This window comes from Cydia fagiglandana, chromosome 23 (assembly GCF_963556715.1).
Source record: "Cydia fagiglandana chromosome 23, ilCydFagi1.1, whole genome shotgun sequence".
NCBI lineage: Eukaryota > Metazoa > Arthropoda > Insecta > Lepidoptera > Tortricidae > Cydia > Cydia fagiglandana.
Window position 1 is genome coordinate 4,636,118 of NC_085954.1, and position 14,879 is coordinate 4,650,996.

At 37.7% G+C, this 14,879-nt stretch overlaps 1 protein-coding gene and 1 long non-coding RNA gene across 4 annotated transcripts in view; one reads left to right on the forward strand and one right to left on the reverse strand.

Moving 5' to 3' along the window:
- The window catches only part of LOC134675876 (heterogeneous nuclear ribonucleoprotein L), a 678,145-nt gene that overhangs the window by 303,284 nt on the left and 359,982 nt on the right, over positions 1–14,879 (forward strand). The window lies entirely within an intron of this gene.
- Positions 2,205–14,879, reverse strand: part of LOC134675947 (uncharacterized) — a 205,412-nt gene continuing 192,737 nt past the window's right edge. Inside the window, exon 2 of the long non-coding RNA XR_010099820.1 lies at positions 2,205–2,372. This is a non-coding gene — a long non-coding RNA (uncharacterized LOC134675947). The remainder of the gene's footprint in view (positions 2,373–14,879) is intronic.

Consider the following 14,879-nt stretch of genomic DNA (forward strand, 5'->3'; position numbering starts at 1 on the left):
CGGGATAGCTGATATCCGCATAATCTAAAATGGGGAGAAGCAGAGCATGAGCAAGCGCAATTTTAGTAGCGAGCGGTAGAAAATTACGAAGCCGCCGTAGGGATCCTACAGCTGCAAACATTTTCCTACTAACCTCATTGATCTGGGGAATCCAAGATAGAGTACGGTCCATAATTAAGCCTAAATTTTTAACTTGAAAAGAATAAGGAATCTGTGTGCCGTTAAATAAAATCGTAGGTAAATTAGAAAAATCTAATCGGGAGATTAATTTTGAACTACCTATAATTATTGCTTGCGTTTTAGATGGATTGACAATGAGACCATAGCGATGACTCCAGTCTAAAATGTTTTCTAAATCATTATTTGTATAGGTAAACCAGAACTTTGGGAGTATTGTCAAGAGGGCGCTCGTTTTGAATTTTATATAGCAACAATTTGTATAGTGGGGACAATGGAAATTGGCAGATGATTTTTGTTTTATTCCGACAACTTTAATAAGTGCGAAGTTTGATGTTTGGATATTTCTTCGGTTTTTACGCTTAAATGGCTGACTCGATTTAGATAAAATGAATAGCGTCATGAATAAGTCAATAAGATAATTTTACAAATAAAATTATTTAACTTACCAAATATGTTCTATTCAGCATAGTTGAAATCGGGATCTAAATATTCTTCAATCATCAAGGAATTTGACTCATTCTCAACATTATACTCAAAATCGGGATCTAAATATTCTTCAGCCATTAAGAAATCTGAATCGTATTCTGACTCTGACTGACTAGACTCGCTGCTAGAATCAGACCCAACCTCAATAACAAATTTTTCTATAAAGGAATCAATTGCATGATCTGACTTTCTGTAGTCATTTTCGACTTTTATTACATGATCGCAACATTTTTTCCATGTTTAAGCAGTTATTTCCTTAAAAAGAAAAGCACTTTTAAAAGTTGTTTTCTTTTTTTAGGTTTGGTCGTTTAATTCCGCCCTTACGTCCTTCGCTAGCATTCCGTGATACCGATGCATGCGATACACCTAAAGCCCGCTCCACACTCGTGCGCGAATCGCGGCGCGAAGCCGCGAACGCGAGTCTGGAGTCGATTTCGCATATCAGCGAACTAGACTCCACACTCGTGTTCGCGGCTTCGCCCGCGATTCACGCGCATAGTCTGGAGGGCGCTTAATACACAAATTAAATTATTACAAGACATCAACCAAATCGTGACGACCTGACTATAGTGACATTTGTCCATAAGTTTGAAACTTACCCGTCAATTCAGATGCTAATTTCGTTATGTTTTCTAATGGAAGAAATTCCTCTCCCGCACGTTTTTTTTCCAATAAATAACTATATACACTATTTACAACTTTTTTCTCTGTAAAATCTAAAACTTTCGGCATGATTATTGCAGTCTAATAATAATTCACACGAAACTAGACAAAGCAATGTTTACATTGTCAATATTGACAACTATCATAAAGGGTAGATGTTGTCTATTATTAAAATTGTTGCCATTGCTAGAAATTAGTACCAACAAATTTCCGTAACATGGCGCACCCTCAATAGATCCTGGTTCACCTATAGTATTAATAACGGATGGAAGATCGTCAAGCACACCCTGAGAATAAATCTGTAAATCATCAGCATACAAGTGATAAGAAGAGACAATGTTACTGGTGATGGAATTAATAAATATCGAGAAGAGTAGTGGAGATAGAACACCACCCTGCGGAAGTGCATCTGACGTGTTTATATTATACCTACCTGTATGCTTGCATTATTATATATGCTATTACTAGCTCATATTGTTCCGTCCATGTGAAAATACTAATTAAATAATGCATTACGGATGCATATTGAAGATTTAATAATTGGCTAAGTACCTTCCTACTAGTCAAATCAGCTTCTTTTTTAGAACTGTCAAAACGATTTAGCAAATATGGAATTTATATGAAAACGTGTATAGTTACGTCACGTTCAACTCACCTACTTTTTAGGGTTCCGTAGCCAATTGGCAAAAAACGGAACCCTTATAGATTCGTCATGTCTGTCTGTCTGTCTGTCTGTCCGTCCGTATGTCACAGCCACTTTGTTCCGAAACTATAAGCACTATGCTGTTGAAACTTGGTAAGTAGATGTATTCTGTGAACCGCATTAAGATTTTCATACAAAAATAGAAAAAAACAATAAATTTTTAGGGTTCCCCATACATAGAACTGAAACTCAAAAAATTTTTTTTCATCAAACCCATACGTGTGGGGTATCTATGGATAGGTCTTCAAAAATGATATTGAGGTTTCTAATATCATTTTCTTCTAAACTGAATAGTTTGCGCGAGAGACACTTCCAAAGTTGTAAAATGTGTGTCCCCCCCCTGTAACTTCTAAAATAAGAGTATGATAAAACTAAAAAAAATATATGATGTACATTACCATGCAAACTTCCACCGAAAATTGGTTTGAACAAAATTTGGTAAGTAGTTTTTTTTTAATACGTCATAAACTGTAAACCGCAATTTTATTGTGTTACTTGCTGTTACGGAACCCTTCATGGGCGAGTCCGACTCGCACTTGGCCGCTTTTATATTTCAATCCGATTTATTAAATAGAAATTGTAGTTATAAATAATCTATGTTTTTCGAATTTTCTGGTGTTTTATTTCGTGCACAGTGTGAAATTATTTATTTTAAGTAGAGGAAAGGACCCAATTGTTTTTTGCGAATTTTGTGATCAATATTTTATTTTATACTTGTTTCTGGATTTCACGGGCCTATAAATCCCGGTCTTTTGATAGGCTTGCGTGGGGATACAGATCCAACACGTAGAGGCCGTTTGGAGAGCTTTAATGTCATGTAGAACGCCTGCTGTTTATTATTGAATTCACTGATTTCAATTTTCGCGATTTTTACACATTATTTTATTACAAATGGGACTCAATCGCGTTATTGAAATTAGACTCTCAAATCCTATGATCTTTCGTATACCTCTGTAAATAAATACATTTTATGAGTTAGGTATGTACTTAAAAATCCTACCTCAAATACCTATTTCAGACGAGATAAGTGCGATTAGTAACTTTAGTAAGTAAATATATTTTCGCGATAGCAATGAGAATTCTAATATCCGTCGCAGACCAAGTTAGATTAGAGTTTAGAAGTGTGATATCCTTTAATGACACTGTGAACTAAAGTTCTACAGCTTTTACCTATAAAGGCACAAGGTGGAACGCGACCGCAGACAACATATCGTCGCGTTAACGGTGTGCAGTCATGTCGCTATGTTATGTTTCAATTTCGAACCCGGCTGCAGAACGGCAGCGTCGTATGCAGTTGGTTCCGAGTGAGAGTGAGAGAGGCACGATTGACAGGCCAATTCGATTTTTAGTTAGTCGATCTTTTTCCGATATGATAGGTACTAATGAGTCAGTGTCAAAAGTGACGCTTTGATTGAAGAAATGTCACTTTTGACATTGATCAGTATCATATTGGAAACAGATCGAATAACTAAAAATCTAATTGACCTGTGACCTGCGGTGTCGCAAAGTGTCATCCGCTCGCCGTCCGTCAATTCGGCTGCCCTAAGCAGAAAACAAGTAACTCAGTTTTGACAAATTATTGAGGAGAGCAAAAAAACATAATTTGTCCGTTTTGTTAGGTATTTGGTCTAAAATATAACATCTTTTTATACCATTATGTTAAGGGCGATAAAATTAAGCTTATACAGACTTTATTTTTTTATATTCTTGTATATAAAACTTTGTACAGGCATAAAATGTTTTCTGTGTAGTTTACTGCCCGAAAATCTCAGAACCATTCTACACAAACTCAAGTATCTCGTGTTTAGCTTTGAAATAGCAAGCACTTTAGCTACTTAAATACTAAACATATTTGGCTCTCCGCTCAATAACTTTTCAAATTTTCATTTAATTCTAAAGGAAATGGTATCAAATGAAAGCTAATGACATAAGCTATCGATAACTCATTTTTGTTTCTTTCTGGTTTGTCGACTTCAAAATTTCTGTTACATAATAAAACGCTTGAAAGAATTATATTTTTTATATATATATATTTTTATTAGTAATTGATGTTGCCATCCTCAGACCTTCTGACACATGGTTATTGGTAGCTATTTCATCGATTTTATTTATTGCCAGCGATTATTTTGTGATACAATATCCCATTCCTTCAACAAACCCTGTCTTCGTGGATGGGTGGTTTCAAACTTCTAAATTAACGTAAAAAAAGATACGGTCGTTTATGTCAAAATACGTAAGTATTCGACAGTCTCAAATGAATCAAAATTTAAAACTGGTAGGTAGTAGGTAGCTTAAGGAAGTCCTGTTGACCTAGAACTATGAAATGTAGCAAGTAATATTGTCTAACACTATAAGTAGAGGGAATAATCTGAAAACTATAAAGTACTTACAAAAAAAGAAATAAGTAATTTAAATTTGTAAGGTGGGCGAGTTCGACTTGCACTTGCATTTTTTATAGTCCTATTTGACAGATGTCTTTAATAGGAATGAGGCTGGTGCATGGTATGGTGAGAGCTGGTGAGTCCACAAAAATCATTATTTGGGGACAATCTTTCACCCGTTGACCTAGCCTCAAATTAAGCAAAGTTTGTACTATGAATACTAGGCGACGATGCCGACGATATACATACTTGCATAGATAAATACTTAGGTACATAGTTACTTTATTTAATATTTAACTTTATGTTTTTTTTTTAATAAACCATTTATTTACATACAATATATATACAGTGGTACAACTAAACGAAATTAATAACTAGCTTAAATCTAAAATAGGCCCCTGAGGCATTGTACCAATACCAAGGATGCTGGCGGCATTTCCCCGCTGTATCGCAATACTGATACGTTGTGCGAGGTAGCCGCCAGCTCTTCGGTCACCAGTTACGTCAACCAGACGCTTCGCGATTTCTGCGAACAACTTATGCGCTCTGGGACCCCATGGACCTAGAGTTTCAACTCCAACTTTACTTATGTAACAAAATAAAAATCTAATTAAATCCTTCAAGCCAGTTTTCCCTATTTCTTCTAAAGCAATATCGATTCTTGGCTATGTTACCTATTAATATGGTAAGTAATTGGTGGTTCTCTTTAGTGACTAGAGTTAAACCAAAAACTGCAGAGATTTTGACAGCACACGCAGTGCAGGTGTTATTTTAAACGTCAAACTTCTATGAAATTATGATATAAATAACACTGGCACTGAGTGTGCTCTCAACATCTCTGCAGACTTTTCTTGGTCTAACTCTACTAAAAGACTCCTCGAGATTGATCTTAGATGATTCACTTAACCACATAATATATTTCTTTATAAAAATTCAATTTCTGGATTAAATATTTCCCTTTTCGTCAATTGAATCCAGTCAGTTATTGTTTGTTTCTATTTTTTTCCAAAACCTTTGGCATGGATACGGCATGATTATGATTTCCTCTTTCTTTGGCGAAGGCGTCTATCTCATGCATTCTAGTGTTCTGTTTTCATTACTGTAGACAATACAGATAATTTTAATTGTTTTAACAACACTTTTTCTTTATACTTAAATCTCACAGACTCTTCACGTGTTAGCCTTTGACACGAATATTGCTAAGCAAACTTGTTCTCTATGTACTCGTAATTATATGTTTAAACAAGGTACCTTCTGTATAATTATGTAACAACTAATTTCTAACCTAAATTGCAGATTGTGTTGGGAGATACTTGTTTTACCATTGTAATAAACTGATTCGCAGCTACGAACATCTACGCTAAACTCAAGTATCTCGGTCATCTATATGAATTACAAGTATCTCTGTTTAGTTACTTGAATTTAGCGTAGAAATGGGACATATACTTGAATTCAGCGTAGAATACAGGGTCAAAAAAAGATACTTGGATTTTAAAAACATGAATATTTTAAAAACTACGCATTATTTTACAATTATTTTTTTGGTGAAAGATGCGCCTAAAATTGTAGATTCCGAAAATCCAAAAAAACCGTTTTTGAAAATTTCCGAGATACTTGTTTTCTGCTTAGGGCAGCCGAATTGTTCAAAGCTGCCTTTATTGCATACCTTACATACATTAGGTATAACAACCTCGCGTTTAACTTCGTGTCGCTAACTACGAATGTTATTGCATAGAAATACATAGAAACCAGTCGTGTCTCGGCGTCGTCTGCTGCTGCCGTCTGCGGTCGGGTTCCAATTTGCACCTTAATACGCCTTTACGTGAACTCCGCTGTAATATTCATGAAATTGAAAAAATGTTTAATCCGATAAGTTGTGAAAAGTTTTAATTGAATTATGACCGAACGTATGGAGCGAGCCTTGTTTTAAAAATGCCCGTATCGTTTCATTCAAGTTTGAGATTAAAATGATCTCGAGGGAGGTGATAATTTAATCACAACTTTGTACAGCCGAAGGTTGTTTATGCTCACATTTGGTGAATAAATCGGAATACCTAGCGGCGCGATTCGGGAAATGAATTAGAGATGCACTAGATATGAAATAGTAAAGATATGTGACGTTCCACGCCAAAGGTACCTTATGGCGGCTGGCGCTTTCGCTATTATTATCGCCGCTCTAATATTCAGCCGGGGCAATGGTACCTTTTGCCGTGGAACGTCACATATCTTTACTATTTCATATCTATTGCATCTCTAATTCATTTCCCGAATCGAGCCGTATGACTCTTGTTCCAGAGTTTTCAAATTAACGTTTTAAGTTATAATACTGAAATAATTAAATAGGTACTTGAATACAAAATACAGTACGTAGCCGCCTCCTTTTTAGGGTTCCGTACCCAAAGGGTAAAACGGGACCCTATTACTAAGACTTCGCTGTCCGTCCGTCCGTCCGTCCGTCCGTCTGTCACCAGGCTGTATCTCACGAACCGTGATAGCTAGACAGTTGAAATTTTCACAGATGATGTATTTCTGTTGCCGCTATAACAACAAATACTAAAAACAGAATAAAATAAAGATTTAAATGGGGCTCCCATACAACAAACGTGATTTTTGACCAAAGTTAAGCAACGTCGGGAGTGGTCAGTACTTGGATGGGTGACCGTTTTTTTTTTGCGCTTTTTTGTTTTTTTTTTTTCATTATGCTACGAAACCCTTCGTGCGCGAGTCCGACTCGCACTTGCCCGGTTTTTAAATATATTTCGTAAATTTAAAAAATCTCGATTATTTAGCAGTGGCGCTAGTGTGCGCGTTGATAGGCTTTTAAGAATATATATCTGTAACTATAGATGGTCAAGCAAATCTTGTCAGTAGAAAAAGGCGCGAAATTCAAATTTTCTATGAGACGATATCCCTTCGCGCCTACATTTTTCAAATTTGCCGCCTTTTTCTACTGACAAGATTTGCTTGACCAAGTATATATATCTTATATATATCTGCTGACTGTACGTAATCCGCTGTGACAGGAAGCGGCGTTGTCCCGGATTTCCCGCGAGCCACCCCGCTTATTATTCTAGCCGTGCATACATTACCGTGTAAGCTGGCTGCAGTGAAAAAAAACCGGGCAAGTGCGAGTCGGACTCGCGCACGAAGGGTTCCGTACCATAATGCAAAAAAAAAACAAAAAAAAAGCAAAAAAAAAAAACGGTCACCCATCCAAGTACTGACCACTCCCGACGTTGCTTAACTTTGGTCAAAAATCACGTTTGTTGTATGGGAGCCCCATTTAAATCTTTATTTTATTCTGTTTTTAGTATTTGTTGTTATAGCGGCAACAGAAATACATCATCTGTGAAAATTTCAACTGTCTAGCTATCACGGTTCGTGAGATACAGCCTGGTGACAGACGGACGGACGGACGGACGGACAGCGAAGTCTTAGTAATAGGGTCCCGTTTTACCCTTTGGGTACGGAACCCTAACAACGGTCACTCGTTTACTCTGTACTTGTACAAGCCCAAAAACAGCGTAGGGTATGATAGATGGCGCTACGAGGCAGCGTTGCCAACTTGGCATAAATGATGCCAGATCTGGCATATTTTCACTGGCTTTGGCACCAAAATTTTCCGTTTACAATCTGGCATATTTTTTTGCATAATTTAGTCTAAGCCAAGTTTGCACCAACTTGGCAGCAACAATAACTATGCGCCATCGCCTTATGTGGTTCATATTTTCATATGAATTTTGACTTTTGTGGACGGATGGACGTCGACGGACTAGGTATATAAAGTTGGTCAAGCAGATCTTGTCAGTAGAAAAAGGCGGCAAAATTGAAAAATGTATGTGTTTTAAGGTCTAATTTCAAGTGACATACAAACTCAATTATTGATATTTTCTCGCGCGATATCAACTAAAATGTACCTATAGTTATTACACATTCAGGTAAGCAATTGGGTACTTTCCTATACTTAAAATAAATTATTTCACACCGTGCACGAAATAAAGCACCAGATAATTATTAGAAAAACATAGATAGCAGTTATTTTTAAACATAATTTATATTTAATAAATCTGATGGAAGTATAAAAAGTAAGTGAGTTGACTATGACGTCACTACACAAATAATCATATAAAGTAATTTTTTTGAACTGTCAAATCGTTTTGACAGTTCTAAAAAAGAAACTAGTAGGAAAGTAGCCAATTAAGCGAAGTGCCATCATACTCGTATATTTACATACGCCTGAATAGTAATTTACGAGTAATGCCAAGTCGACTGTACATAACCGAGGCTGGACATGATCCGTTCTGACGTCCTTTTATGCCCGATTTCCCCACGGTATGCGCATCCCATTAAATTTTTTAAAAGCCAAATTATACTGAAATTAACTTTGAACTACGCTTTTTTTTTTTTTTTGATTTGGATATTTTGAGTTTCGAGAATTTTAATTTTAAGAGCTTGCAGAATATTTAATTTATGAAGTGGCGGTGCGGGGAATACTGATTAATAATGAAACAATATTCTTCTCGCTAATAGATGGCGTGACTTGCATGTACGAGTAATTAAGGGCTAAGCAACTATGCTTCCGCAAACCTTTGGTAAATAATAGTAGTAAACCTATTGTACAATAATCCAAGGACAAAGGCAAACTATCTATATGTCGGCGGCCGATCGTAAGATCAGGCAGATCGTAAAGCTCCTGTGTAATGTTTTGACGGTAGTCACATTAAACCAATAGATAGGATAGGTTCGTTAGGTTAGGAGACGGTTGGAAGAGAGAGAGTGATAGCAACATGTACAACAAGGTAACAGAAAGACAAAGGACATACAAATATGTAAATAACTTGAAATGTAAGAAAGATCTTGGAACAATATAAAATACACTTAAATTAGTGACTGAGCTGTCTACGAGTAGATATGTAGAGAGTCGATTGAGAAATGCGACTTTTGCGAGGAGAATAGACGGATAGCCGGACATATAAAACATTTTTTCCCAAGCTGAAACCTTTCAACCTTTGCACTCGGAGAGACCGGAGAGTTGGGCAAAATGACCTCCTACCTCTAATGAACTCATATGGAAACCAGAGATTATTCATGTACACAAACAAGATGCGAGTTTCGAAGTACCTACTTAAAGATGGTTTGATATTTACCACCCTATAAATTAACTTGCGTTTCCCTGTACGTTCAACTCCACATTAGCATTGAGATATCGAAAATGTCGCTCCGATTCGAGAACTCTCATTTCACCGATTCCGTGTTTATTTTCGGGAAATTCCTGATAAACTTCAGAATTATTATTAGTGGGTGTTCAATGTTCATCGTTTGATTACTTTTGCCGCCCTTCAAAATAAACATAGGTATTTCCCTCAACGCCTATGCTTTAGGGTTGACAACTTTGCGAATTTGTTAACGAGTTGTGTACATTTTTGACTAACAATATGGAGTTTGAATCTGCTTGTTATGAATGAATGAATTAATGAAATGAGTTTTTATTTCAGGAAAATAGACCTATAACATACGGAATGTAACAGACCCGAGTATATAGAATGTAACAAAAAACCCTCATTACAAAAGGCCCACTTCTGTAAAATAATTATTTTTATGAAGGATATGAATGTTGCAGGGGTTTTCTTAATTACTTGTTGTTCTAGTTTTTACTAAGACTCCCACCCGTCTGCCACCAGGCTGACCAGGCTCTATCTCATGAACCGTGATAGCTAGACAGTTGAAATTTTCACAAATGATGCATTTCTGTTGCCGCTATAACAACAAATACTAAAAAGTACAGAGTCCGACTTGCACTTGTCCGGTTTTTTTAACATTAAGTCTAGTGCCACAAAAGCATACTGCAGCTGTAGAAGAAAGTTCAACCGTCGGTGGAAATATTATTATTTTTTCTTTTAAGTCAAAAATATCGACAACCCTAAATAAACGAATATAAGTTAGTAATCCGATTGCTTTTTCATCTTAGAATGTTGTAAATAAGTTTAAGGGACTACATTTCCCCCGGGTTTGGATGATTCTGTATTCAGTGTATGAGGTGAAGGTGGACTTTTGTTGTTTACTTTTATTTATTAGTTTATATCGAGTTGGTCGAGTTGGTGGTTGGTTGGTGGTTGGTGGAGTTGGAGTTGGTTGGTTGGAGTTGGTTGGTATTTTGTTGCGTGAACTTAATGGTAACATTCCATTTCTAACCGCAGCTGCACTACCGGTACTGAACGCGTCGCTGTCATTGTCAATTTCCATAGTATAATTGACAGTAGTGCAGCTGTCGTTGGAAATGGAATGTTACCCTAAATCTCGAATTTGGCTTCTTAATTTTAAACTAAAACGTGTGATACGTTATTGTTTTTTTACTATTCAAATACAATACAATACTCTCTATTGCACACCTCACACAGTAGGTATACAATTCATGATAGAGATAGAGGTAACAACTGGCGGTCTTATCGCTTAAGAGCGATCTCTTTGCCAGATTTTGTCAACACAAACAACAACTAGGGTAATTCGCCAGTAAGAGGCCACTGCTAGTAATTGGCCACCAAATGAATTCTATTCACCTATAAACATAATTCATTTTAGTATAAGGTTTCAATAACTGGCTAGCCTTCAATAACTAGCCACCTTATACTAAAATAAATCCTGTTTATAGGTGGGTAGAATTCATTTTTAGTTTAGGGCGGCCAGTTTCTAAAAGCGGCCAGTTACTGGCGAATTACCCTACAAATAGTAACACTGATTGACTTATGATATACCAGGGAGTTCGATAATGAAGTTGTTGTATTAATTATTATCAACGAAACTCTATTAAATGTCGTGTTATGTACTTTCAGTTGTAACATTGCAGAATTAATTATGAAACTTGTTATTATCCAATTGTTGTTAAAATGCCAATCATCAATCTGTCAGTCTGTCAGGGAAAAAAATATATTGATTCATTACACGCTTCCGATAGGTAAAGTCACGCTTTGGTTGAAGCGAGTAGATGAAATGTTACTGTACGGATATGATGGTCGTATTTGTCTACGTGACAGCGTGATAAAACGGTGTCCATCTCTTTCTATACCGCAGAGCTAAAAAGTGACAGTTGTTTTATCGCGTGGATAAAGCGATCCATAATAGGCTTGCTGGAGTATATTGAGGATATCTTGATGATCAGATGCACGCGATTATCGCTCAAATATACTTAACATATAAATGAAGATAAAAAGTATAGTTTTATGAGCGTATGTATCTGCATTCTGGCTTCGTAGTAGAGAAACACAGCCTTCTCGCTTCTTCAGCTCAGTATGTTTTCCTCTTTCTTCGTGTATTTCCCGCACCTATTACAGGATGCAAAGTGCAGTTATGTATTTATTTAAAATGTATTGCGCGATGACAACTTATGTTGATTGTTGATGTAGTGTATTTTTTTTCGTATTTTCACGGAAACGTACGAACGTGTCTTGCTATTTCAGTCAGTTTCGGTACAAAAGTACCGAAGAGTCTCGACCAACACCTAGAGAGACTCTCGCTGGGTGGTTGGATCAAGGGTCAGATACAGAAGGCGGTAATTTTGGACACGGCGCGTATAGTACGTCGGTTCCTCTGCGGCCCTGACCACCGGCAGCTTGGGCCCTGCCCCGCTGCCGGCGGCACCCTAGGTTAGGTTTTTTATAATGTGTTTATATGTATTTTTTATTGTTTAGTAAGTGTTTTTATATTTTACTTTTATATTCATATTATAATTAACCTAAATTAAGACGAAAAATGAATAAAGAGAATATTGTACGTTCATTCTAATTCTAGTTTTTCTTGTTTCAGGTATGTATGCTGTACAAAACGAGATATAATTCAAAGGGTATAATTAAATTTGCATCTTCAAATCCCAAAATAAAATGTGTAGAATGCAAGTTTTGTTTAACCGATTCGTTGCGTGTTCCATTTTCGAAAACACTTGGCTGTGGAGCGGAACAATAATTCCATGACACGGCAGCCATGCCATGCCCCATAGAATATGATGACACTCCTCCCGTGTCAAACGCCACACGTAAAAAAAAACAGCACCGAATCGGTTAACGAAACGTAATTCTCACGTTGACAAAGTTAGGTACATAGACCTATCGATCATTTAAGATAGTAAGTTTTAAGCAGGGGTCCCAAAGGCGACTAGTGGTCCATAAATCAATATCGGTCGTTTTACGTCCAGCCCCGTTATCTACGACGCCGCGGGCGTTAGGGGACTTTAGGGTAAAGTGATATAAGTGCCAAATAGTATAAATTCGCCGATATTGGGAAGCGCCAGACCTGTCCCAAGGGGTCCAAGGGGGAGGCCTATGTTCAGCAGTGGACGTCTTATGGCTGAGATGATGATGGTGATGATGAGACCTGTCCCGCTCTTGCGTTATATATCAAATGTCTTACGGCCACTTGCACCATCCCACTAACCCGCGGTTAACCTGTTAAATCTGGAGTTACCATGGTTACCAGTACATTTGACACTGGGTTAAAGGTTTAACCGTTTAACCCCGGGTTAGTGGGATGGTGCAAGTGGCGCTTAAAGTGTTATTATGATTAGGCAAATACAATCATTTTGGATTTCTATTATGCGAGCATATTTATCACGGAAATATTTTCTTAACAACTTGTTGATAAATGAATGAGGAAAATATGTACCTAGTAATTATTACGAGGTATCACGCAGAATTTCCCTCTTGCCTGAAATCAATTACCTAAAACCACTTCTTATTAAAAACAATAAATAGATATGGTAGTTAGTAAGCACTTAAACCTCGCTTGTTTTATTAAACCAACAACAATTATGAAACATCTGAACTTTCCGTACAAACTTTGAACAGTCAGTTACAAAGAGTAAACTAATCCCGCTCTCCCCTAGCCAGCCGAAACCGAAAATATCCGGCTTACACTGGTATCGCCCGAGGAGGATGGAGAGATAAATTGGAGGAAGCTCCCTTTGACAGGGCAAAATGGATTTTTTTCTTGGTAATAGAGATTACATTAACACTTGGCTGATTAGATGTCAGTGGGTGCTTTAAGAGTGGGTTATTAGATAAAAGGGGAGGGAATTATTGAGCGATGTCTTTATTGGTAAATGTAGTGACTGAGATATATCAAAGACAATAAATGTACATAATGCGTGAGTGGTTTATTATATTTTTCTTAATTATTTACTGACTGACTGGGTCTTCTCCGAGACTACGGGGATAAATACGTCCTCGAAACCTAGTGGGTACTAGGTAGTTAGTTAGTCCTTATGGGCATTTTACGGAAATCGAAAACCATTGTGCCTATTTTGCGTGAATGCCTGAGCAGCTACCGCGATAACCGATATTCGCAAATTGCGGGTATCTTTCTCGTTTACTCCAATGAAGGTGTAATTAGAGTGACAGAGAAAAATCCCCGCAATTTGCGAACTTCGATTTTCGCGGTTATAGCCCTGGGGTGGCCCTAATTATCCTACACTCTACTTCTGTTTCTGTTCGTGTGTGGGGACTATAGCCCAAGCCCTCTCACGACGACAGCCCTCGAGAGGAGGCCTGTGCCCAGCAGTGGGACGTATATAGGCTGAGATGATGATGATGATGACTTCTGTTTGACAGAATATCATGATTATAGTCGTTGTATTTTTTCGTATGCCTTCCCAAGCATTATTTTTTATACCCAGAAAAATATTATTCACTGTTACAAAAACAACATTGCTTCGTGTTACAATATTTATACGAACCCGACGGTTATTACAGAAATATCGTATTTATTTTAGCGTCGGATTACCATTTAGATGCGATATGTGTAGGATTTAATGTTAGGCTTTGTTTTGGTTACATGCATATTTTTTGTTTCAAAAATTTTTCATCACTTGTCAGATTTTAAAAATGGTTAGTCAAAAGTTTTTATTTATCTTCTGATACTTAAAATAACAGTTCGATTGACCAATTACTTTATATTTAAAACACGAACGAATAACTCGTATGTATCATATATATACATAGAAAATTGCCCCAATGACTACATATATTCCAACATACACCTTTTTTTTTTTTTTTTTTTAAGAAGGGAAATGCTTTACGCATACCACCCCGGCGCGGGGACGGGCCGGGATGGTTATGTGGGACTCCCTGTTGTGGGTTCATGAGACCCCAGGTTTACCCACTAAAACCCCTCTGTTGCCGCCTCGCTGCTATACGGCGAGGTCCCAGGAACGCCGAAGTACTCTTCCGCAACCTCGCCAGCAGCCGTCCGGACTCGGACCCGACTCTAGGGGAAATCACCCCTTCACCTCAGTGGGCGCGTTGCTTACACATCGCGCCCGCCCACGCAGGGACCTTTGTGCGGGCGACAGACGTCCCCGAGCCTGCCGCCCACAAGTGCCCTTATGGGGGTAACCGGCGGTCGTATGCCAACCGCCGCCGCCCCACGCGCTTGCGGCGCATTGGCTGAGAGGCCGGATCTTCCTCCCTGCCACGCTCCGC